Source organism: Schistocerca gregaria, chromosome 7 (genome assembly GCF_023897955.1).
Source record: "Schistocerca gregaria isolate iqSchGreg1 chromosome 7, iqSchGreg1.2, whole genome shotgun sequence".
Classification (NCBI taxonomy): Eukaryota; Metazoa; Arthropoda; class Insecta; order Orthoptera; family Acrididae; genus Schistocerca; species Schistocerca gregaria.
In genome coordinates this window covers 517870123-517897104 of record NC_064926.1, presented here as the reverse complement: position 1 = coordinate 517897104, position 26982 = coordinate 517870123, and the positions used below count along the sequence as shown (strand labels likewise).

General features: G+C 41.3%; 1 protein-coding gene across 2 annotated transcripts in view; it reads right to left on the bottom strand.

Annotated features, from left to right (window-relative positions):
* LOC126282013 (zwei Ig domain protein zig-8-like) overlaps nucleotides 1-26982 on the bottom strand; it is a 1268067-nt gene that overhangs the window by 597607 nt on the left and 643478 nt on the right. The window contains exon 1 of one of the 2 annotated variants that reach the window (XM_049981404.1): nucleotides 5525-5603. The exons of the other annotated variant lie outside the window; for it this stretch is intronic. The gene's annotated coding sequence lies outside the window, so the exon portion shown is untranslated. Of the gene's footprint in view, nucleotides 1-5524; nucleotides 5604-26982 lie in introns of those variants that run through there. 2 annotated transcript variants of the gene reach the window in all.

Sequence of the window (26982 nt, the reverse complement as noted above, 5' to 3'; positions counted from 1 at the left end):
ACTCTTAAATTTTTAGATAACCGGTTCCACCTTATGAAACAATCATCTACAGGTCACGGTGCTGCAAAGAGAAATTATCAATTGTAGCTCACTATCATTCTCGTAAGCTTTTACCGGGTTAGAAAACTGTCTCGACACGCTCTTTAGGATGTATGACATTTATTTCGTTTGGAACCATCGTGATTACCATATTCGTCTCATAGTATGCCAAGTCATACTTAGTGTTCCATTTATGTTCTCACCGACACGTTTATCTACCTACTTTCACCGTCACCTATAGTAGGCTACTCTATGACATTTCTGGCCATAAATATTGGTGATCTCTCACATAATGTCTAACCAGAGTAAGAAACAAACTATGACACAGTAATCGACTGCAGAAAAACGTAATGATATTAAAGACTATTTGGAGTCACTACGGCCGAAATGAATTCAAGCACCACAACTTTGCGGATAACCGAGAAGGAGCGTAATTATGTCTGCAATTATGAACTAATTTAATTATTTCGTCATATTAACAGAATCTTCCACCAGCTCTTGGTAGAACAACATTATAATAAATGAAATGCACCAGTTTGCTTTTGTTATACAATATTAATCTGTATTACCGTCAAACAAAAGTAAACTGGTGGTTTTAATTTATTAAGTACTTCGTCTGTCAGTCAAAGCCTCTGTTTCGCTGGCAATAACTATTACTCTCTTCACCACCATTGGAAATTTCGAAACCCTGTCTTTCAATTTGTAATTACTACTCTTCCACTGCAGAAGCGCTTTGGAAAATATATCGAACTCCTAAGGCAGTAGCCCGCATTTCGTGGTCGTGCGGAAGCGTTCTCGCTTCCCACGCCCGGGTTCCCGGGTTCGATTCCCGGTGGGGTCAGGGGATTTTCTCTGCGTCGTGATGGCTGGGTGTTGTGTGATGTCCTTAGGTTAGTTAGGTTTAAGTAGTTCTAAGTTCTAGGGGACTGATAACCATAGATGTTAAGTCCCATAGTGCTGAGAGCCATTTTAACCATTCTAAGGCAGTAGAATCTCAAAATAAATTCAACTTGCAAGTCAGTGGAATCTACCACAGCCGTGTTAAGCGAGATTATGTCACCGTTTTGTAGATGAAAGCTCATCCTAATATCGAAGCTAACGAACGAGCTGATGACAATGTTAAAGAGTCTACCCCAAAAGATACATTATTGTATATTGACCTCTCGTTTACGGAATTTATCCAAGCTATCAGAGCTCCTCAGGGGCAGCAATTATGGAAAATTATATTTTGATTCAAATGAAGCCTTGAAACAAACGTTCATCTAACAGTCGTATCATATTCATGGTTTACTGCCTTCAACTACTATATACAGTAAGTATCCAGTGTTGTTAGGCTGAGATTCTACCGGGGCACTCACTCAACCCATAACTAGGGAAATCATTGGCACATTCCTCTACAGCTTCAGCAACAATTGCTCGATGGGTAACGTTGACTGTACTTTTTCTTAGCTTGCAGGAAATACCGAGAACACAGAAAAAACGTATCTATATTAACTGATGATGACTGAGTCTATAAACTGTCTTCAGTTACATCTCTCTTCTGTGTCACTGAATTCTGTCTTCAGAGGTATATTTCCAATGCGAACATTGCACTGTGTCTGTGTCACGTAACTGTGTCATTTTTTTATTCGTGTGGAGTGAAAGAATAATTTTGTGCACTATATGATCTACATTATTTTGTAACCCATCTTTACGTTATTTATGCAAGATCTATTCTGTTATACTATTAGTACAGCTTTCTGAACATCTTGTGTGACATTATCTATTGTTGCCAGGAACACATTAAATTCACACATAACATTTAAAAAAAAATTAATGTACTACTAACATGGCCGTTGAGAGATATCGTTTGTATGGCATGAATGTAACGTTCCTCTCAAACAATTAAGAGAGGTAAAGTCTGAAACATGATACTAATTACAAGAGAAACAAATTTGAAATTTCGGTCTAGAAAAGCTAGTTCACATCCCGTGATCCAAATGCGTTGGACAGACCGGAAGACCTATTCAGTCACATAAAAGAAAGTACAAACTGAAAAATAACTTAGAACACAAAATACATCAAAATAAGTTTTCAGTCCATAGCACACAAAAGAACATAATATGTAGTAACTTGTAGTCACAATTTAATGAACGCTTGAAAAATATGTCTCCGAACAGGGCTGACTGTTTGAGGATTGCTGATACACAGAAGAGAGATTTATGGAAGAGGGTTTATGGACTCAGTCATCATCACTTTATGTAGAAACTTTTTTCTAAGTTCTATGCTTCCCACAAGTGAAAATAATGAATTAAGTATTCCACGAAGAAGTGCTATCGCTCACGCAATTGAGAACTCTAACAAATAATTCATGTAGTGGTAAGTTGAGTAACTGCTCTAATAGAAATACCACAAATCAACAGTAGCCATTCATGTATCAGAAACGGGCCACTCTTTAAATGGCACAGAGACGCTTTCGGAACCCTGCAAGTGGATAAAAATGGAGGAAAACGCGACTTTCTGCAGAAATTCGAAACCTCCTTTCACGAGAAGAAATTTAACAGAGCTCTAATGACACTAGACTGAACTTGAGGTGTAGCTAGAGTTGGCCAAACAACAACTTTGGAAAAATAAATGCAAGCTGCTCATGTACAGAGGTACTTCCAGTACGACAGCTCACTACTACCTCCAGAGAGCAAGAGAAACATTAGATGGACACACGTGGTGCCCACCGTGGAATAAGATGACTCAGCTTGCAGTTAAGTTGCCGCAGATGATGTGGATTATTTTAAGTAAGAGGAGGACCCAGTCCAACACGTATTTAATAAATACTTTACCTTTTTTTGTTGAATGAACGCCGCAAAGTAAGTGTCAGCAACCTGCTGTCGAGAGCATATCCTCTTAAAACAGGTAACTGGAATGTCTAGGTACTATTAAAACTGTTCAACACAAATAATTATTACGAGACCTGTTGAGTATATGCACGAGTCTTGAATCTTATTATTTATTAGTGACGCACCGTTTGTGCGTTCTGCTATTACTCTAACATTCACGTGCTTCGTTCTGTTTATTACAGTTCTCATCGATAGTAGTGTGTAAATCACGTTGCCTCTGTGGCTCCTAGACGTAAAGTCAGGTTATTACCACGCATCTCTTGCAGGTGGGCAAAAATTTATTACACCAAGTGTTATTGTCACTAACGCTCGACACATTGGGGCTGGTATACTTCATTATTCAAGTAGACAGTACCATGATCCTTCTGGGTAAGAACTGTATGTTTAATCAATAAGTTACATATGTGTAACATGAATCAGTAAACAACTAAATAAAATTACATTTAGGTTTTATTGAAACAAGATCCGGTCACTCCTAAGTTTTAGGTACAGCGATGATATCCATCTGTGATATGTGATACTGAAGAAGAACTGACTACCGGGAAATCAATTGCACTTGCACATCGAAGTGTTAAATTAGTATTATGCAGTGTGTTGTTAGCAATTCAGAAAAGAAAATAAATTACTTTAAATTAATATGAGTCTAAAGCAGCGATTTTAGGACATAGTATCATACACTTATGACAGTTGTCGTTCGGAAATCTGGTGATGAACAGGATACAGAAAATGGAACAAAACTGATATTTGAGAGATATTATGATGTCTTAGTTTCTGTTATGTTTTGCCACATGCACCTTGAAGTATAAATGCACTTGTTGTGTACGCTCAAAAGTTACTTCAATTTCCTACGTCAGTCCATCAGTAGAAATGTATAAAAACCATTTAAATATCTCGATTGCCAATAACACATAATTGACATGCATGTTAAAGAAACTTATTTCCCCACTGCCCTAAATTAGACACCAAGTAGAACAATGTCAACTGAACAGTCGCCTTTGCTTGTGGTCTTTTGTTTGTACTTGTACGGTGATTAGGGGAGAAAAAGTGTAAGATGAGTGAAGATAAAACAGAAATTGAATCCGTTTATGGATAAAGAGGAGGAAAAGTCGTTTCAAAAGCGTAAATTAACAGTTGATCTTTCATTTTAAGTATTCCAATAGCATTCAAGTTAGAGAAACTTCAATATTAATCCACCGCATTAAATGGCGAGTCTCACAAGCAGATTCTCTTTATCTCTCTGTCTCACCCACGCACGTAGACGCACACACACACACACACACACACACACACACACACACACACACACACACACACATATATATATCCATAGGTCCTACATGCAGCCATACGTGCTGTACATATTAAATTACTGCTAAGTTATGCATATGAGCGATGATGGTGGTGGTGATAATGATCGTGGTAGTCAAGGTTTTACACCAATAAACTGCTGGTTCATTAACGCACATCGTAGTTTGAACCAGAATTTCATTGGGGCATTTGAAAAAAGCTTAATATTCTTAGTTATGTGATATTTCTGCTAGTTCACTGGTAATGTAATTTGTTTCTTTCCGATAAATGAAATGTCCCTCAGAAATATAATAAATGTAATTAATCATCTTTCGTTCCTAATTCCTTAACATCATGTCTTTGTTGCCAAAGTAGACAATTTTCCAAAATTCTGCAGCAGTTACGTTTTTTTAAAGGTTAATGCATTTTCCTCAGTTCCTTGTCTGTGAATCTGCCAAAGTAACCAGATTATTCACTTTTCAGTCAGGTTAATATGGGTGTTTACTAGTAATATGATAACCGTAATGTTCTAGCATCGCTTGACTTGAGCTATATACACAACAGTCCGCAAATATTTTGTTACACTATCTTGTCGTTTGTTAATGTAATTTAATTTCCCCGGGAAGCTTTCACGCGACAGTACTATTTCCGAATATGTATTTCGAAATCGCTTGCTATTCCACTATAACAGTAACATATAAACATGCTTTATTCATCAGGAGAAAATTACATGGGGGCTCCCACATTGAAGACAGATTCAGTTTTCCTGGTGAGTGTTTCAGAAACGTTGCTTATCCTTTGCACGGAGCTATGGATATTGTTTCGAAAAATATCGACCGTAACGTGTTAGCTACCATACTGAACGTTATTGTCGATGGGCCCATCAAAATAATTTTCTATCGCGAAGGACATTGTTTCCGATGTATTAAGTTTTACATGTAATTCAGTCGGCAGTTTTGACATATTTTGATTTTCAGAAGTTACCATCTTGAGCAATAGTTACAGCTTAAGCAACTCATTTTTTTCTGTGTGTTTAGATGGTTTGAGAAAAGATACGTAACATAATAAAAAAATTTGTGGTAGGAGAGAAGGAGAGAGAGAGAGAGAGAGAGAGAGAGAGAGAGAGAGAGAGAGAGGCCATTGTTAAGATTAGGCACTTTCTAACCAACGGAAACAATATTATAATTTCATGCATTTCATCTTGCTATAATTGACACCTTGATATGAACGCAACTTGAGGAAATAATTCCATCTTGGCTGAACGATACAATTTATCGCAGCGTCCTGTTCGACATACGTGGCGGAACGCTGGCTTGACGGCTTACCTTCGTGACGGAGAGTGGGAGGCAGCACCAGAAGCGGGCGGTGCGTGCGCGCGCGGCGGGCCCCGGCGCCACACTGCGCGCTGGAGGCGGCGGCGCCTGGGGGTGGTGGGGGCGGAGGGTGCGTGCGCGCGGCGCCTGTCCGCTGCGCTGCGCTGCGAGCGGTGCATTCCTGGCGGAGCGCCGACCGCGGACAACAAAGAATGCGTAACACTGTGCCCGCCCGCCATCCGGCAGCTACTGTGCGACCCCAAGTATGTCGCTCTGCAGGGCCGGCGAGCGCTGGCTGCCGCGCCACGGCGAAGAAGCGGCATACGACGAACTGACAGCTAATCGCTACATCCCCAGCAACTTGGCGTTTGCTTGCCCTTAGGACGCGATTGATAACGAGCGGAGAAATGCTATTGTCGGAGCACAAAAACCACGAATGTATTCCTGTTTATTTGAAAGACTCCGACTGAAAAGCTACCTCATTCTACCTTCCCCATCACCTTTGACAATTTCCCCAATAATTTTGGCACGCAAGAAATACTCATTTTCTTAAAACATGCAACTCACCTCGAACTCCCACAAGCTCTCCTAACTGAAGTCATTCACTCCCACTAGCCCATCACTCACTCATTCAGCCTAACTCATTGTCATTACCTCTTCCTACCTCTTTCTTATTGTCTCCTGTGTCCCTTCCACAGTCCTCTCCGTTTTGTCACACTGCTACAGACTCCTGCCACTGTCACTGTCCCGCTCTTGCTCCCCTTTGCTGCTGGTATCTCATTCCTTCTTTTCTAAAGCTGCTGTTTCTTTTCACTCTCACTATCCCTCTCTTACTCGTTGTCATTGTCATATCCTCAGTGTCTCATTATCACTGGCATTCACCCACTTCCACTTTTCTTTATTGCGCCCCCCCCCCCCCCTGCCCATTGGCACTTTTTCCTTCACCCTTTCTCTAGCACTATTCTGTCACTGTAAACTATGTTCTTCCGTCACTAGGTCCCTCTCTTCCTATCACATTGCTTTTGTCTCCTTTTCTCTTTCTATGGCACAACCACTGTCTACTACGTTTCAGCATTTAATACTTTTCGTTTCTTTGCCACTACACAGTTATCTTCCCTCTCAACACAAAACTGAGCGAGATGTTAACACGCAAAAATTTTAGGGCAATTTTTTAAAGATGGTGAGGAAAATAGAATGAATCAGCTGGCATACTACTTTACAGTAGCATTGTTTTAAATAAACAAGAATGTATTGGCATTTATTTTATCTCTGTGAAGAGCAATTTTACCCTGGTTCTCTTCTTTTCGCTTCTAGAGGACTTATGTGTTATGTGACTCATATGAAAGGAAACGTATTGTTCAGCAAAATTTTTATAGTTTACTTATGTCTAACTGAAATAATGCCATACCAATTGTACACATAAGACGGAATTTGACGTGTAAAAAAAATGTTCACCAGCTTCACTAATACAGCATCTGGGTCCCAGATAGGGGTTCCCCGATGATAACGGAGAATCTGTGAGCATATTTCTCCAGTGTATAAAACTTTATAAACGATATTTTCGCTTCAGACCGGACTTCATGTGTGCTTTTTACGTGTACAACTAAGGTAAATATGAATCTCTGTGTTTTGGAAACTGATAATGGTATGAAGAAAATTTTCGAGGGCCATTCGATATCTCAATCTTAGGAATAGGCTGTAAAATTTTCAACCATTTGCTGTGTGTAGCCGTGTCGGAATCTATGACTTCATCTTGGTACTCAAAAACAAATTTTGGCGTACTTATCAATAATGGATAAGTATTTTTGAAAGCGGGCAGATGGCTCTCCTAGATAAATACTTTAGAATATATCAGTAATGTGTGACCTACTTGCTGCTCTTATTTATTATTTAGATTTCTCCTCATACCGGATATTACATGCAGAATCATGGTAAATTTGAACCGCTGCATTTTGGAAATGGATAAAGATATTAAGAAATTTTTCAAAATTGTTCGGATTTGGACTTTAGTTTTATATCGTTCAAATTTCATTCAGTTACTTGCATATTCGTTTTTGAATTTTGGTCTGGGTTTTGGTCCGCAGGTGATTTTGGAAAAGTGGAAAAAAAAGATTTTCTCGCAGTTGTCCGACGGACCGCCTGTGTACTAATGGTGCCTCCATTGATCCCCTCAAGCCCATCACGGTTGTTGTTATGGTCTTCCATCCAGAGACTGGTTTGATGCAGCCTTCCATCCTAATCTATCCTGCGCAAGCTTTTTCATATCCAAGTAACTACTGCATCCTACATCCTTATGAATCTGCTTAGTATATTCATCCCTTTGTCTCCCTCTACGGTTTTTAGCCTCCACGCTGCCCTCCAATACTAAATTGGTGATGCCTTGATGCCTCAGAAAATGTCCTCCCAACCGACCCCACCTTCTAGTCAAGTTGTGCCACAAATTCCTCTTCTCCCTAGTTCTATTCATTATTTTGTGATCTGCCCATCTAATCATCAGCGTTCTGCTTTAGCACCAGAATTCGAAAGTTTCTATTCTCTTCTGGTCTAAACTAGTTATCTTCCATGTTTCACTTCCATACATGGCTACACTCCATACAAATACTTTCAGAAATGACTTTCTGACACTTAAATCTACACTCGATGTTAATTTTTTTTTTTTTTTTTTTTTTTTTTTTTTTTTTTTTAGAAACGCTTTCCTTGCCATTGCCAGTCTGCATTTTACGTCCTATCTGTTTCGACCATCATCAGTTATTTTGCTCTCCAAATAACAGTCAATTTGCCGATTATTGCAATTGCTTTCTCTCAGCCTAACTACGCTTCCTCTTGAGTAATTGTAAGTGGATAGGTATTCCGACAAAAAATTCTCTGCATCGTTCGATGTTCACAGAAATTCGTTCTGGACTCAGTAAAGTATATTCCCACAGGGTCGTTTACAAAACTGTCTTGTGTGTGCACAATTAAGTTTATTTTGTCTGGTTTACTGAAATGTACTGACGGTAGTACTGTATTCTGCCAATAAATATCCTGCTTATATTGTAGGCGTTCTTAATAGTGTGTAAATTATTCCGAATGTCTGTCCATTTTTAAGTGTCAATAGATGAGGCGGGAAATACATGCTGTGTAACTTCTGAAGTTTTTAAAAACTTCTAAGAGCAACCGACAAGCAGCTCTTATCTTACGACTCATGCAATGAGCTCTTATCATGAGAAAAAATGGAGCGCTCTGCGAGAACAACAATCTGCAGTCAGTCAAGATGTGAGTATCGGAGGATGACCCAGTAAGAGTGCTGCAAAGTGCAGTCATTATTCGCGACTTCAATATTATTCACGTATTAATGAACTTTATTTCGAGACGGTTTTGTAAACTTGTACATAATCATATTTGGACAGGTCGTATTTGAGTGCGCTAGTGTTTTAATCTATCGATCAGGATTCAGTGTGAACTCATGAGCTGGAATAATTTGTAGTCAGGTCATTGGGCTACGTCTAATGCGAGAAGAACGTATGTACCTCATGTTTCTCAGAAATGTTCTTTCCACTCTCTCGGATATTTAGCTTAGATCAGTGTACATACCGATATCGAAGGACAGCAGTTAATGATCATATAGCACTATTAGCCAGGATCCACAGTCTTGGGGAGTTCGGAAGCCTAGTGCAAGGCTTGCAGGTCGACGCCACTTCGGGGGCTTGAGCGTCGATAACGATGAGGTAAAGTCGTGAGGGCAATGCAAGTAAGCAATCGCCGAGAGGAGAAAGTCGTCGATCCGCCCGGAATCGAAACCAGGACCCCAGGACACAGAAGCAGCAACATTACCAGCGAGGCAACGCGCTGCAGACTATAATAGCAAGTGACATACCACGCCTGTGCAATTATTTCATCTGGAAGACATTTTTGCGACTTGCTTGTTCCTGAGTCAATGGCATCCGGAGCACCCAACTGGTGAGACATCGAATTACTTACCGGGCTAAACGTCACTTAACTTTGGTGACCGGGCGTAATCCACCATTTCTACAGCCGCAAGACCGTACGCATTGACGGTCAGTTAACAGGTTGCACGTCTCACTGCCACTACGATCTTCATAGCTTTGACCTCTTTTTTTCTTTTCTATGGGATGGTACGGAGAATACGGTGCATTACACTCCTATGACATCAGAGCACAATTGTCTTGCGTGAGTCCCAGTCGCGAGTGAAATGCTCAGTACACAGCCTCACATTTATCATTAAGTTCGAATCTACATCGCCGACGTGCACTCCAGAAACTGTTCAATGGTAGTTCAAAGCACGATCTCATGTTCATGTCCTCTTACGTAACGAAACGTAAAAGACAGAAAAATCACTGTATCCGAACCGTTCTCTAACTCTGAAACGCCAAGCAATCCAAATCAAAAATTACTCGACTTGAGTTCCGTCTTAAAAAGTACTTTAACATGAAAATCAATATACTAAGTGTAATGTAGGCGCAGTCTGTACATCAATTACACTCAACCTCATAAAAAGAGTTGCACGCAGAAAGACAAGGCGGATTTAAAACATTGTTGACAGTTGGTAGATGGCATTACATATACAAAACGATTGTACTTCCAACTTGGAAAAAGCAACATGTATTGTGCTACACGGCCACAAATGGTACATCCCCACATGTCGCTGGCCTCTCGTTGTTGTGAATACAAGGGTCCAGACGTCGTGGCATGGCGTCATACAGGTCTCGGATTTAGTGCTGGGATACTCTGTCCCATGCCGCATGTAACACATTCCACAGATTGTTGTGTAGAGGTGGACACCCGATGACAGGCTCCATGGCACCCCGAAAATTCTCAATGCAGCTGAAATCGGGCGATGCGACTGGAAATGCCAAAGTATCCGCAGACAGGAGATGACAGCGGTATGTGGACGAGAGTTTTCTTGTTCAAATAATACATGAGCCTGGACGTTCTTGAAGAGCAGAGTTATCGCTTGTGGAACACGATCTGTGTACCATGAAACTGTCATGGATGCCATTAAGAACAATAACGGAGAATAGGCACCGTAGCGATCGCTCCCACCCCACTACAACAGACTGGTGAGATGTCCGATGGGAGATCACAAACTGCTCGTCGTCGTGCTCTCCACTGCGCCTCTAGACACTGACCCAGTGGGCGTCGCCAACAAGGCAGAAGCGAGACTTCGCATAACAGATGACCCACTTCCAGTCTGCAGGGTCCCACGTTCGTCGTTGTTCATACCAGGTGAGCTGGGCACGACCCTTCATGGGTGTGAGTAGGCTTTCTTGGAGCCCTACATCACACAACTACCTGCTAATATTTCTAACACCTACAGGATTCTGCATAGAAGACACGACAGCTGACTGACTGGCCCCTATCGTTTATCTGATCACGTGCGGCGGACAATCCGTCGCTGTTCCCTCTATACTGTGTGTGTCGGACGTCCAGATCCTACACGCTGTGCAGGCAAGCCTCCCTATATTCATTGTCAACAACGGGCAATGGTGGTTTCTGTACGACCAGTGTGGGGTGCCATAATGACGACAGAACCAGCCAATCTGCCGCTGCCCAAAGACGCAGTCCTTCCTGATCTCCTCTAGCTCTACGTCCAGCCGACGTACGTGTAGCCTGGGCGCTATAAACACCCACATAACGCGCTACTGACGCTCTCCGTTGTCGCACTGACCGGCCCTCTTATGTCAAATGACGGGCACTTGGTCAGGATACCACCCACACAGCCCGAGCGCTCACCCGAATGTGCAAAAGTACTCATTGGCGTAGCTCATGGCGAGCAACATCATCGTCCATTTTGCAGTGTATTGATAGGGTCCTTCCTGGTGCATCTCTTTTTACGCTGATGAGTGTAGGACGCCAAACGTAGGCGTAAGATACTTTGACACGGCCATTTTTCTCTTCTACGTCCAACAAAACCGAAAAATCTTAATTCCAGATTGACGTTCCCCGATGAAGAGTGACTCAATTTGCCGCAACGCACAATATAATAGATATCTTTACTTTTCATACCCACCGTCTGTTTTTTGTAAACTTCTAGAAACATCCTGCGTAAGTACTGGGTAAACTTGTGTTTGGACTCCAATTTGAAAGATCAAGCATCAGCGCCACTTAAAAGGTGCTAAAATCCAATCTGTCTATTGTAGGGCACCTCTTCATGAACTACTAACTTAAAATAAAGTAAGTCTGTTCTTTCACTGGTGCTACAGACTTTCTAAGTTAGACGCCTTACAGCTCCACCCAACAGCCGTTCTAAGGGTGCGGTTCCCTTGAAGCAGCTGGCCGTTGACAGCTGACACAGCCCGCTGGCCTACTGGAAGCTTAACTTTCAGGGGTCCCTCCTGCAGCCGCGTCAGCTGTCCGCCGTGACCGATGGCCAGCAGGAGCCGTGTGGCGGCCCCATTGCCTGGTGAACAGCATATTTTTGTGCACATCGAAAATGTGAAAGAACTGGTCTCGAAGTTTCCTTGTAGTTCTGTTGCAACCAGTCTACTCTGTGAAGAATAAAATACTAACGGTGTGCTTGGAATAGAACTGGGTGATTCGTCCAGAGATCAAGTAAGGGTATACATTGTATATTAACAAAGTAGTGTATAAGTACGTCGATTTTTTTAAGAAAATGAGTATTTATCATAAACACTTCTAGCAACCTAATAATTATTCTGATAGGTACCCTACCAGAGTGGCTGTTATCAGCTTCAAAATAGGGAAGACAATAAGCATCAGCAAGTGATATAAGGATTTTGGGTAGTGATATCTCCGTTTCTATTTATTTCATAATGAAGGTTATTGTCGACCTCTTGGTAAGCGTACGTGCGTATACGGTGCAGAAAATAAGCTACGTTTATTACATAAATTACCATACTGGACATATAGCATTTGGTGTATAAAAATGCTGAGCACCTGACTTAAAAAAGCAAACATGATTTCAGAAACTCTAAAAACGGTGAGCAGACAGATACTAAAAGTAGATCTTTCATTGTTGATATTTGTGGGGTCTGAGAAAAGTTTCAGTTGCCTTTAAAAGATAAGTACGGTTATGGTATGAAATATATCCTTGGGTCAATTGCTCATTGTTAGTCAGTATGTACCACGCCGGTGCGTTAAAAAAAATACTTTGTGCGAATATTGCACGAAATTACACGAAACATAGGCACGCGGCCCGGGAATTCTACGACAACAAGCATGTATCACACGTACCTAGTTCTCCTCGGCGGTTATACTCTTGCTCCTCCTACTGACAGCTGGAGTTAAGGGTCTCGTAATGTTTATGAGATGGTAGCAGGTTGGATGAGCACTCACTCAGTGATAATCAGAGTAGTTGGAGAAATTGTATTGTAGAATGTAGCATATCGTATTTATAAATTTTGCACTGTTCACAAAGGATCTTGATTACATCAGCATATTAATTTTAGTACCACCTCGGGCGCGTAGTCTCTTGCAACTATAAGGAACACTATTGCCAAGTTAATAGAACACTCTGACTGACTGCTATGATCACAGTACCAGAGAAATCACCTTCTTAATTATTTAATCTGGATTTGATTTTCAGCACGGTTCTTGTTATTAAGGTCAATTCATCCTGAAGGTAATACTTATTATTTTCCAGAGCGTACGGGTAAAGTTCCCAAAACCCCGCTGATTGATGGTTTCGTTGCAAGACATCCAGATGAAATTTCTGTCCGCTAGTGAAATTCAGTCAGAGTGACCATATTTCTCTCCTCCTCCATTTCGAATGATCAGTAAAATTCTAACCAGCCTATGTCATTTGTTCCGTAGCCAGCTCGACATTTTCTGGCAACACAACGGAATTTTCACTTCTCAGACAATTAATCTATACCTAGCCGCCAACACTGATGCAAAACACATAGTTCCATGGCAAAGACTTCAATTATTTTATCAAAATACCGCATTTTGAGTCTTGTGCGTTGCACGCGACAGACACACACACACACACACACACACACACACACACACACACAAACAGAATCAGAGCCACGACTCTCAACCTTTACGCTCTGTGCTCTCCGTAGAGGCGACTATCGATACTGTAACCTGATAGACAGCGATATTAGGATATGATTACAAGTATCGATATACGAGGACATGCAGAAAACTAATACATCCAAATTTTTAATGCTGCTCTCAATATCGATTGAGGTATTACATGTCACGCATGTTACTCGGTTGTCTTTCCTGCTCCGCTGACGTAAGTTTCAACCCTCTGCAGCTAGAGGTCTCCCAACTGTAGCTTGTAATGTGGCGGTGTGTAACGTTACAATATTGGTTATTGAGACACCTTCAGATAACCAAAAGCACAAATTGGAAAATTTCATGCACTCATGGAGCACCCTATCTTTCAGTATGACATAACCGGGCCAAAAACAAGTGCTGTGACATCTACAACAATTCGACACTTTCCTCGATTGTTCTGCATACCTCCAAACTCGGCTATGTTCGATTTACATCTGTTTCCAAAGTGTTTCCATAGTGATGAAGCATTGCAATCAGAGGTGAGGTTGTGGCTCACACAACAATGTCAAACATTCTACAGTGACGGTATCAACAAACTGATCCGTCGTTGGGAGAAATATGTTAGTCCCCTGAGCGACTATGTTGAGAAATAAATATGTGGACCTAAAGGATAAAGATATTGAATGTTAATAACGTCAGTTTTGTTTAATGTGCCAAAAGAATTATCACGTAAAAAGTTCGGGAGCATTACTTTCAGTACGTCCTCGTGTGGCGAAACAAGCGCTTTATCATTTGAGAGATATTGAGGTGAGCGAGTGAGCCGCGGCTGACCCCAGTTCACTGCTAACAGCGCCACGTCACCATAACACGTATGTGCGTATCACTCGAGTATTGCACCGTAATTTAAGAGTGTAATTAAAAGTAAAATTTGTTTTCAAAACTTTGTCAGCATGTGCTTCAGTATATTAACGTTTAAACTGCTAAATCTCAGATTGATCAGAATTATATCATCCCCTAAATATATCGTGTGACAGAAAAGTAAACAAGTAGCGCTAAATAACAACGCTATAAACCCAAAAATTGGTCATAATGCGCAGATATATGTCAAAATTAAGTGGTACAAGTCAATATTTTGGTCAGAATCTACGGTTTTAAGAAAATTTTAAGGCGCTAAATATTAGACTTAGAAACACGGCAATTTGTACGAAGCTTCTGTTTAACATAAAAATAGTAACTATGTGACGCCATTAAGCTACGTCTCATAGATTTCGAGTAATTTATTGAAAACTAGATTTGAAGCAAAAGTGTCCTTACTAGCAATAGATTAAGTATCATTTCTATAAATGCTATAAAGTTCTGATTACGGCATGTGATGATAATTGTCAAGTAACAGAGCTATAACAAGTTTCAAAACCTGGATGTAGATAATAACTGAAAAATGGTCCCTTAAAGTTGTAGTTCAGAGATCATGTTGCACTGTCGGTTCCGTTCTACAAATTCTAGACGGCACAGTTTAAATGCAGGTGAGTTAAAACTTTTTCTATGATTTGAACCATCTTAACTTTATTCATACAAAAATTACGATGACTCTGAATTGATTTAATGCATTGTTGTAAAATATTGTGTCGGAGTAAGCGGCCGCTTAGAGGCTACTACCAGGGACATAGAGCAGATGACAGCAGGTTTTCCCTTGGCCGTACGCTGCGCCCGTATATAAATAAGTCCTGAGAGGCAAGACTTCGCTTCACTTCGCACGCCGGTGTATGCGCTGCCGCGGATGACGTCACAGACAGGCTTTTAATAAAAGCATATTTTTCAGTAGTAATAGCAAGTGAACTCGCGAAGACTGTACACCGCCGCTGGTCGTTTAGATTTGTGAAAGATTTAACTTCACACCTAGCTACCGTGCGGTCTACGTCAGACGCCGGAGTAAGCGATGCCTCCGATGACATCACTGCCAGATAGCAATTAATCTCATGTTTTCGGTACTAACAGGAAGGGAAATCGCTAGGACTGTACACCGCTCTGGATCTCTTAGACTTCACAGAAGTAACTGTTATTGTGTCTCCCATAATGTTAACAGATCCTCGTGGCTAGTGGTTCAAATGGTTCAAATGGCTCTGAGCACTATGGGACTTATACTTAAACCTAACAAACCTAAGGACATCACACAACTCCCAGTCAACACGAGGCAGAGAAAATCCCTGACCCCGCCGGGAATCGAACCCGGGAACCCGGGCATGGGAAGCGAGAACGCTACTGCACTACCATGAGCTGCGGACGCTCGTGGCTAGTGGTGACAATTATTTTCCACTATTGTGACGAGCAATTATTTTGATTATCAGAAGTCAGGGCGAAAGACCATTTAATGGGAACTTACCACAGAGGTCACCTCTGAACTGCTCATAGTGCCGTTTAGGATAGAGAGATATGTTATTATTATTAATATAATGAATATTATGATGTTGTACGTATGAAAAGGACCAAATATATCTATCAATTAGCACTCAGAATCTTCATTTCTAACCATAGTCCCGAGCCCGCTGAGGAAATACAGAATAGAATCATTTCTTTCGGTAGGATGGACAATAATGTGGACTTTCAGAAAAGGTACTACTGTCAGTAAGTTCTCCATCGCTTTCTGCCTGACCACAGAAATAGTTCGTTGGCCCTTGTAAAAGACGGCGAACAGTATTCCAAAGTTTCCTCTTGAGATTCCAAACTCTTGTATGGATCGAGACTCAGAGCCAAGTATGATTTTTTTAAACACAGTGATACACTATTCTTTACGGCATCCAGAAGCGCTTGAGACAACCAGTACGATGCTACATTGCTTGTTAATATTGAGTCTGAAACTCTTCGCAAAATAATTCGAGAAATATTATAAGATTGAAAAGCAAGTCGTCCGAAGTCGGGTCTTGCGTTTTAAACACGTTGTAGTGTCCCTTTTGCAATATTCACCATTATCGAGGTGAAGCATAAATAAAAATGACTGTATGTGACTCAAAATGAATTACAAACATTGATTTATCTGCGAAAGGTAATAACACTAACTGTAAAAATATACAATATAGATCAATAAATGCAGAAAAGACATTATTTTTATTGTATGGGATTATAATGTGATTTTCTTTGTAAGAGTATAAAATACAATGCAATGCTCACTCTTCTGTCTAGACTGTTTTGATCTGTGCGTTCTGGTGTTAGCTGGAATAAGGTACGCAAGCTGTTGCGCTGCGCTGGCACTTGTTTCTGTCGTAACGTAATTGCAAATATTTAATAGTGTAAACTGTGTCCTAGTAAGAATATATTAGTATAAAGTGATATCCGTGTGTTATTTCAAGAACCTACGCCACATTTATCTTATGAGAAGAATATTTAATGAAAATTATTTAGCATGTTTCCAGCTGCTGCGGAGCGAGCAACAGTGATCTCTGACTGTTAACAATTAGCCGCCATTACGCGGTACATTTAAAAATATTTTTTCACATCACAATGCCTGATAGCCGGAGCGGAAGAAATTATGTTAAAATATTCAGTGAGATTAATTGAAGGAATCCTGTGAAATAATTTTATTCAAACTTGCCTATTTTCTGTGATAGTAATAATTTCAGAGCTGAGTAATACTACGCTAATGCATTTACAGTAATTTGTAAGGAGCCTGGCGCTCGGTAAAACCAGATACAATACGTAATTGGCAACCTACAAAATTCATTATTTTGCTTATTATATCTCTTTTGTATTTTTTAAAGCTAAACGTAAAAACAGATCACGATAAATCAAAGGACAAACAAATTTACTAGGAGAGTGTTTCCTCTAAATAAATAGTTACATTATTTTTTTAAGAGATATAATAACGCTCATGGCCGGCATTATTGTATCTTGCCTTTGCACTATTTACTTACCTTCACTGCAGAACTGGCAGGAACGATGTTGTCCATCTGTAAATTGTTTGCGCTTGAACATTTCTTGCATTCAGACATCTACACTAATTAGACGTACCAATTCTATGCAGGGAATGTGAATCATATGTTGTAGAAAAAATTTTCCTAAGCTCCTTCTGATGCACCAGATGCTAGCGTACAGCGCAGTTCCATACATAAAATTAGTAGCTGACCCTGTATATACGTCGCAAAGAAAATGACGTTTTACCTTAATAGCGTAGGCCTGTCTTGCAGCATCGGCCTGTAACGATGCAACTTGGCATGAGAGCACTGTTTGACGGTGATTACACCGCAATATCCGACTCTAACAGCAGTTCCCTCGAATTTGGTGCGTTCTTGGACTCTTTTGCCTTTCCGAGGGCAATTGAATGCAGTTATAAAAAGCGTGCGATTCCATTAAAACCCATATTTGCTCAATATCTGAGTTGAGACTAGAGTTCAGACCACTGTCCACAGGAAACAAAACACGCCCCTCAGTATGCTATCAATTGCAGGAAGCCTCATTTCGAAATCTCTAACCGTTCAGAAAATAAAAGGGGTCTTACATCTTGCATGACCCACCGTATACGTTACACAAAATACTTTAATAACTTGACATTTATGCTGAATTGCAGCGCCCTTCCCCTGGGCAGTGGTATGTTAAGACGACGTGGCAAGAAACTCAGTTTGCAGTTCTTCAAAAGAAATTGTTGTTACAGAAACAATGATGTTCTTATCGTTTTGGTACAAAAATGGGAATATTAACTGAAAAAATTTTAGAAATTGATTTACCTTTGCTCCACTCCCGTAGAGATACTCTAACGGAACGCAATATCAGGAAAACTGTGTTTCCGTGTCCTTATGTCAGCAGCAGGCCTCGCTCCCTTCCTGGAAATCTCTCGCTAATGCGTCCGCCGTGAAATTCACAAGCACTGTGTTGATCGCATGCAGCTGTCACCTCGTGGAAGAAGCACATTAAAAATCTGGGTCTGTAACGCACATCTTTGCCGCACTGCAGCTAAAATTTCAACACGAAGCGATGTCTTGTGCATACCAACAGCCACCTTTACAACCCAAGACGCGCAGCTGGACTGGCCTTTGTCTACTATTCCACAGTTCTCTGCTACCTGATATGAGTATATGTCTGTTCTATTGACAAATTACACAGTTACTATTAATACATTGTTCTTGGTAAAAAGAGGTACAGAAGCCAAAGTTAGAAGGGGTCTAACCCAAGTAGTGACAACGACACCAACTCTGGGACTGGTGAAAGGTAACTCGATCCTCCAACGAAACTTAAATGAAGCTGACAAGTAAAGGACAGGTACGAGAAGACACGATATGAATATCTTCTCCTACAGGAGGAGGTTCGATCACGCCACACGTGAAGGAAGGGACAAACAGAATATCATCATGAGGTAAGAGAAGGGAAGATATGTACTGCAATCCTATGAAATTTGATAGATTCCATAAGCTGGCGTCTCGTTCAACTTTTTTAAAAGCTTAGCAAGTTAGAGAGAATGCTGCGGGTAGATGCTTGTAATTGTAGACTCTTACTATGTTGATCCGCTATGATTTTATATGTCATATATTCTATGATGTGCGCTCCATTTGTAATAAATAAATCATTGTTACAATTGAATGAAAGAAAAGTGCGGGAACCATTATGTCTAACCCACTCCGCTGGTGCTCCGGCTTTTCATGAGTGATATAGCTGTATAGAGTGAAGTACATCCCGAAAAATCCTTCACATTTATTGAGTCACATTTTGATACATTTCGGAATGGTGCAGATATTGGAAAGATGCCTTGAGAAACAGAAAATCACGATAAAAAAGCAATGTAGTATCTTGTGAGTAGTCTGCAGCTCGTAGTCGTGCGGTAGCGTTCTCTCTTCCCGCGCCCGGGTTTCCGGATTCGATTTCCGGCGGGGTCAGGGATTTTCTCTGCCGCGTGATGACTGGGTATTGTGTGATGTTCTTAGGTTAGTTAGGTTTAAGTAGTTCTAAGTTCTAGGGGACTGATGACCATAGATGTTAAATCCCATAGTGCTCAGAGCCATCTGAACCATTTTTTTTCTTGTGAGTACAATTTCAGTGAGACACAACTGGAATAAGTCAAGTCATGGGAGAAACAGTTTATAGCAATCTGTAAGGACATGAAAATGATTTATTATAATGACTCAATCGTAGTGGTAGACGTCACTTCATTGAAAGGATACTAGAAAAATGTAATTTGTCCCCAAAGCTGATATTTCGCAAAACACTTATGCGTGCTATCCTCGACTGTCGTTTATGCGTGTGGGACCCATAGCAATTAGGACGAACATCAGACACTGACTGGATACAAAGAAGGCCTCCGGTTTGTTTTACCCAAGCCTGATTGTCACAGAGATGCTATGAAAGGCTGAATCAACTGACTGTTGGAGATAGACGCCAACAATCCTGAGAAATCCTACGTACTAAGTAATAACAAGCAAGGAATACAGTAAAATAATACTGTTTATTACAACGCTCGACTTTATGCTCCTACAGGGACAAAGCTAAACTAATTAAAGTTCGCTAAAAACTATTCAAGCAATCATTCTTCTCGCACTCTGAACACGAGTGAAACGGGAAGCCGCCATAATACCTGGCAAAATTGAAGGCGCCTTCTACTGCACACCTGGAGTTGGTTTGCGGGGTATAGACGTAGATAGGAAAGTCTAACTATCTATGATATTGCATCATTTTATTTGAGACTGCAAAATTTATATCCTTTAATAATATGATACATTCCACCAAAGCAGATTCTTTTAAATTCAGTACAATTATGGTAGAGAATAATCATTTACATTACTGGAGACGGAGCAATGGTTGTGGCGCTACAATTGTAGAATGGAAAGACAGTAGTTCAGACCCTCTACTGAACCAACATGTAAACCGAGTGCAAACTAAACTGTCGCCTCGTTAGTGAAGAGACTGCGGAAGACGAAAGGTTTTATTCCACTATTGCTTTCTTGTACTACTGCCATCATCGAAAGAGACCTCTGTTACATATCCTACGAAACCACTGAACAGCCTCATTTACGTCCCCAATTCTCACGCCACTACAGTCACCCACATGGAAAAAGTTATTCCACCCATCACACCAAAGACCGTATACAATAGTTCTACGTCAAGTTACGATGCGTGATTTTTAAGTAAGTACCGTTTTGAAATTTAAAAAAAAACGTGGTAAGATAGCATAATACTTTTATTTTTGCAAGAAAGCCTGTATCTTAATCCAAGTCGTGACGCCATTACAGTCTGATTCTTCCATTTGTACGTTGTGTACTGAGTGTTTAAGATGCCTCCGATAATCGTGAGTCCCGCCGACTGTGAAGTACTACTGTTATAAGATTTCTTAGTGCTAAAAGCCTAAAAGCGATCTACATTCATCGTGAGCAGTTTACGGAGAAAACATTATGAGTGATGGAATGGTAAGAAAGTTGGTGAGAGCATTTAAATATGGCCGCACAAATGTGCATGGTGAACAACGGGGTCGGCGTCCTTCGGTCGTCAATGAAAGTTTGGTGGTGGAAGTGGACAATAAGGTGAGAGAAAACAGACGCTTTACGATTTCCTCCTTGCGGTATGACTTTCCTAATGTTTCTCGTAGCCTGTATGGCTTGTGCGGACGTTAGGTATCGAAAATGTTGACGGATGTGCACAAAACCAAACGTTTAGACAGTGCATTGACTTTCCTTGAGCGGTACCACAACGACGGTGATGATTTATTAAGCCAAATTGATACGGGCTACGAATCATGGGTGGCCTACGTCACACCGGAATCAAAGCAACAGTCCATGCAAGTTGAGCAAGGACATCGTTTTGCTGCAAGACAATACCCGTCCGCATTTGGCGAATCAGACCAAAGATGTCATCACATCTTTTCGATGGAAAACTCTAGATCATGCTCCGTACAGCCCCGATCTTATGCCCGGTGACAACCAGCCGTTCCTGCACTTTAAGAAACACCTGGGCGGTTAGCGTCTTGAAGACGACGATGAAGTCAAAACAGTAGTGATGCAGTGGTTAACAAGTCAGGTGGCAGACTTCTATGAGGAGGGTATTCAAAAACTGGTACAACGTTATTGCAAGTTCCTCAATATTGACAGAATTATGTAATTTCTAAATGGCACTTACTTAAAAAACACGCCTCGTATTAACTTTTCAATCATAAGTGTAATACTTCGGTAAAAATAAGTCACTTATATTATGAAAGACACGAAAACATACAAAAAAGATGCCTAGACGGAATTGTATGTAAAAAAACTACCATTACTATCGCAATAACCTTAATGAAATTACTATTCGGAAATGTGGGATAAAATACTATGATGTGCGCTGTAATTAAGTAGCTGGAAGAGAAAAAGAAGTAAAATAGATTTTCTAGGTTCACTGGGTCAAAAAGAGGAAACGAAACTAAGTCTACGAACAGATTACGATCTTTTTTCAGTCTCTGGAATACTACGAAAAGAAAACTGAAATCTTAAACAGAAAGATTTAAAACACACTGATACACGTACTCAGTAGTTGATCTGTACCAAAATAACAGATATTGTAATCAAAATTACTTATCTTTACGACATAACAAAAAACTCGCTCTTGTCGCTTGCCACAGGGCTGTCAACCATGTACTCATTACTGACAGATAGTTTAAACATCTGTAACGCTATATCAAAAACAATCGTAATATGTTCCACAGACGAAACCACATTTAAGTTTCGCAATTCTCTGATAAAACGGAATTACTTGATATTCATCATATCAGCATTTTGTATGATTTTAATTTTGGTATCTTTCCATTGACATGAATAACAATCGTAATATTTTCCACAGACGAAATACCATATCAGTTTCGTAATTCTCTGATGAAACGGAATTGCTTGATGTTCATCATATAATCATTTATTATGATTTTGATTTTGGTGTCTTTCTAGTAATTTTTGTTTTTGTATGTTTTTAGCCCTTTCAACTTCTTTCAAACCGGTTCAGTTAGTATATTATAAACATGATTTACATGCGTACAGAACAGACAGGTTATCACATGGAGAACTGAAGTACCTGTATCATAGTCCATTAAATTAAAACAATATTTTATTCAAATTATTAGATCCCTCTTAGTTCTGAATGGGACTTGACAGACGCCATGGGAATGACGTAACTAGCTACTGAAACATATTCAGCGGAAGGCATAAATACGTTATGCATCGGCCCCTCGGCGTTGTGTGGTTACAGTCTTGACAGGTACCACTAGTCTTAGCAGGCGTTTTATCAAACGAGAAATGAGGCAATGTTTTTAAGCGGCACCTCGGTGTTGTTATTGCCTGGAACAATGTTGCAAGTGGCATCCATTTCTCCTGGCGGTACAAGACAGAGATCTTCCATAATCCGAGGCGCATATCTTGTCCACAAGCCGCGCTCGGAGTCACTATCGTGCCGTTAAAAGTTAAGCAGCATTTACCGCACGTGAGCGGAATGTCGGCAAGGAAACAAGTTGTAGTCTACTGTATGGTGTGAGGTACATAGTACCGTAACTAGTGTATAGCAGCAAACCAGTGTTTGTTGTAACAGTAGACAAGGTTTATTTAAAATTACAAATTTTTCTTCACAGGCTTGCAAGAAGATATACAGATAGTAAAAAGTCTGTGACAAACGTACAGTTTTTATCAAAAGTTCATTTTTGCGTTTTTGGTAACAACCTTTTATTTTGTTGGATGGATACGCAACTTTGATCCTCCAGACTACCAAAGATAATGATTTGGTATAACTTTTACTTACATGCTTATAATAAGTGAAGCGTTACTTTCAATAACTCACAAATCGTTTCAGTTTTTGTGAGAGAAAACAATGAATAACAGTACTAATTCAATGGCGACTCGGGAGCAAAAATGACCTTGAAATATCCTCAAAGTCTCGTTTGACAGTCACTTGTGAATGAAGCTATGCATGAAATCATCAATGATCATGTATGAAAGAGACATCACTCTTCCAGGGGGAGCCACACCACCTGCTTTATCCACACAGCAGATAAACGTCATATACCTCAGCGGCTAGGAGCCCATTACCACATGAAAACTTCTTGACTGACAATAATGTAAATACTGCAAAAGGTAAACTGTGGATTGAAAGTTATTGTCAGCATTACTTTTCTGCGTAAAATGATATTCTCATTACTTGATAGAAGTTTTAGGCATTGTCAACAAGTGAGATGTGTGTATATTAGTGAGTTTTGCGGATAAATTACAGGTGGAAATACACTCCTGGAAATGTAAAAAAGAACACATTGACACCGGTGTGTCAGACCCACCATACTTGCTCCGGACACTGCGAGAGGGCTGTACAAGCAATGATTACACGCACGGCACAGCGGACACACCAGGAACCGCGGTGTTGGCCGTCGAATGGCGCTAGCTGCGCAACATTTGTGCACCGCCGCCCTCAGTGTCAGCCAGTTTGCCGTGGCATACGGAGCTCCATCGCAGTCTTTAACACTGGTAGCATGCCGCGACAGCATGGACGTGAACCGTATGTGCAGTTGACGGACTTTGAGCGAGGGCGTATAGTGGGCATGCGGGAGGCCGGGTAGACGTACCGACGAATTGCTCAACACGTGGGGCGTGAGGTCTCCACAGTACATCGATGTTGTCGCCAGTGGTCGGCGGAAGGTGCACGTGCCCGGCGACCTGGGACCGGACCGCAGCGACGCACGGATGCACGCCAAGACTGTAGGGTCCTACGCAGTGCCGTAGGGGACCGCACCGCCACTTCCCAGCAAATTAGGGACACTGTTGCTCCTGGGGTATCAGCGAGGACCATTCGCAACCGTCTCCATGAAGCTGGGCTACGGTCCCGCACACCGTTAGGCCGTCTTCCGCTCACGCCCAAACATCGTGCAGCCCGCCTCCAGTGGTGTCGCGACAGGCGTGAATGGAGGGACGAATGGAGACGTGTCGTCTTCAGCGATGAGAGCCGCTTCTGCCTTGGTGCCAATGATGGTCGTATACGTGTTTGGCGCCGTGCAGGTGAGCGCCACAATCAGGACTGCATACGACCGAGGCACACAGGGCCAACACCCGCCATCATGCTGTGGGGAGCGATCTCCTACACTGGCCGTACACCTCTGGTGATCGTCGAGGGGACACTGAATAGTGCACGGTACATCCAAACCGTCATCGAACCCATCGTTCTACCATTCCTACACCGGCAAGGGAACTTGCTGTTCCAACAGGACAATGCACGTCCGCATGTATCCCGTGTCACCCAACGTGCTCTAGAAGGTGTAAGTCAACTACTCTGGCCAGCAATATCTCCGGATCTGTCCCCGATTGAGCATGTTTGGAACTAGATGAAGCGTCGTCTCACGTGGTCTGCAGGTCCAGCATGAACGCTGGTCCAACTGAGGCGCCAGGTGGAAATGGCATGGCAAGCCGTTCCACAGGACTACATCCAGCATCTCTACGATCGTCTCCATGGGAGAATAGCAGCCTGCATTGCTGCGAAAGGTGGATATACACTGTACTAGTGCCGACATTGTGCATGCTCTGTTGTCTGTGTCTATGTGCCTGTGGTTCTGTCAGTGTGATCATGTGATGTATCTGACCCCAGAAATGTGTCAATAAAGTTTCCCCTTCCTGGGACAATGAATTCACGGTGTTCTTTTTTCAATTTCCAGGAGTGTATTTAATTTCAATTCTCAATGTGCTACTTATAACAACCTTCTCGTGAGATTTAGACATGAGAGTAATAATTGGTGTATTTTAAGCCAGAAGCATTTTAAGCAGTACTACACACAATATAAATGTCGAAATATTCATCTGAATTGCTATTGTGCTTGCAAAGTGTGCGAAATCTAACAAATATTAAAAATGGATATCGCTTGGCTTTTCGTAGGCATCTTACATATTACCTTAAGCATGCTAGTTTTGTGTATAGTGATAAAAATCAGGGCCCACATTTTAGATGGGTAAATATTTAATTTGAACGTTCACTGCACTTTCGAAATGTTTAAAATCTTACATTTAATGCAATTTTATTTAGTTTAGGTTTCTGTAGCAATCTGTGGGTATACTTGTTATTATGATAAAAAACCTGCATGTTTGTGAGTTTTGTACTTCATAAATAATTAATAATTTTATTTACTCCGAGATATCAAATTTGCCATTCTCTCTGTAGATGTTACTACTCTCGCACCGTCCTTGATCGTCTCGTGACATTGTATCAACAAAGCATATCGCACGGAGGTGGTGTATCATAACAACACACCTTCTTGTTTTTCGAAGTAGTAAAATCAAAATTCATAAGTTCATATTAAAAAGGTGGTGGCATTTGTATTAGATGGTGTAGATGATTACAGTATTCTGAGAGCTATAGTTCGAACTGCAACTGTTTCTTGTTATTCGTAATACTTGAAGTCGATTTTATTTTCTGTTGTGGTTCATTGTCTTCACCGACCTCCTAAACTGGTGAGGAAAAACATTAAAAGATGACAATAAATATTGTCAGACTGAATACACCTTATATACATGGATACTTTGCAACATAAACATTACACTTTCTTTTCCGCCGACGGATTTTTGTGGAGATATCAGAATATTGGGACATTTGACAATCATCAAAGTTGTGGAATGTAATTAATTAGAGAGTGTGTTATGTCTTAAACCAAGGGTTGTATTCAGTCTGAAATTTGAACATTACCATCCCTTGTCGAGCACGAGAGACAAGATCCTAAAGAAATAGTCGCGTTAATCGTCTTTTTGAAGCGATTTGAAATCGTATTGAGAGTAACCCTCATATCTGGCAACTACATATTAATACACTCCTGGAAATTGAAATAAGAACACCGTGAATTCATTGTCCCAGGAAGGGGAAACTTTATTGACACATTCCTGGGGTCAGATACATCACATGATCACACTGACAGAACCACAGGCACATAGACACAGGCAACAGAGCATGCACAATGTCGGCACTAGTACAGTGTATATCCAACTTTCGCAGCAATGCAGGCTGCTATTCTCCCATGGAGACGATCGTAGAGATGCTGGATGTAGTCCTGTGGAACGGCTTGCCATGCCATTTCCACCTGGCGCCTCAGTTGGACCAGCGTTCTTGCTGGACGTGCAGACCGCGTGATACGACTCTTCATCCAGTCCCGAACACGCTCAATGGGGGACAGATCCGGAGATCCTGCTGGACAGGGTAGTTGACTTACACCTTCTAGAACACGTTGGGTGGCACGGAATACATGCGGACGTGCATTGTCCTGTTGGAACAGCAAGTTCCCTTGCCGGTGTAGGAATGGTAGAACGATGGGTTCGATGACGGTTTGGATGTACCGTGCACTATTCAATGTCCCCTCGACGATCACCAGAGGAGTACGGCCAGTATAGGAGATCGCTCCCCACAGCATGATGGCGGGTGTTGGCCCTGTGTGCCTCGGTCGTATGCAGTCCTGATTGTGGCGCTCACCTGCACGGCGCCAAACACGCATACGACCATCATTGGCACCAAGGCAGAAGCGACTCTCATCGCAGAAGACGACACGTCTCCATTCG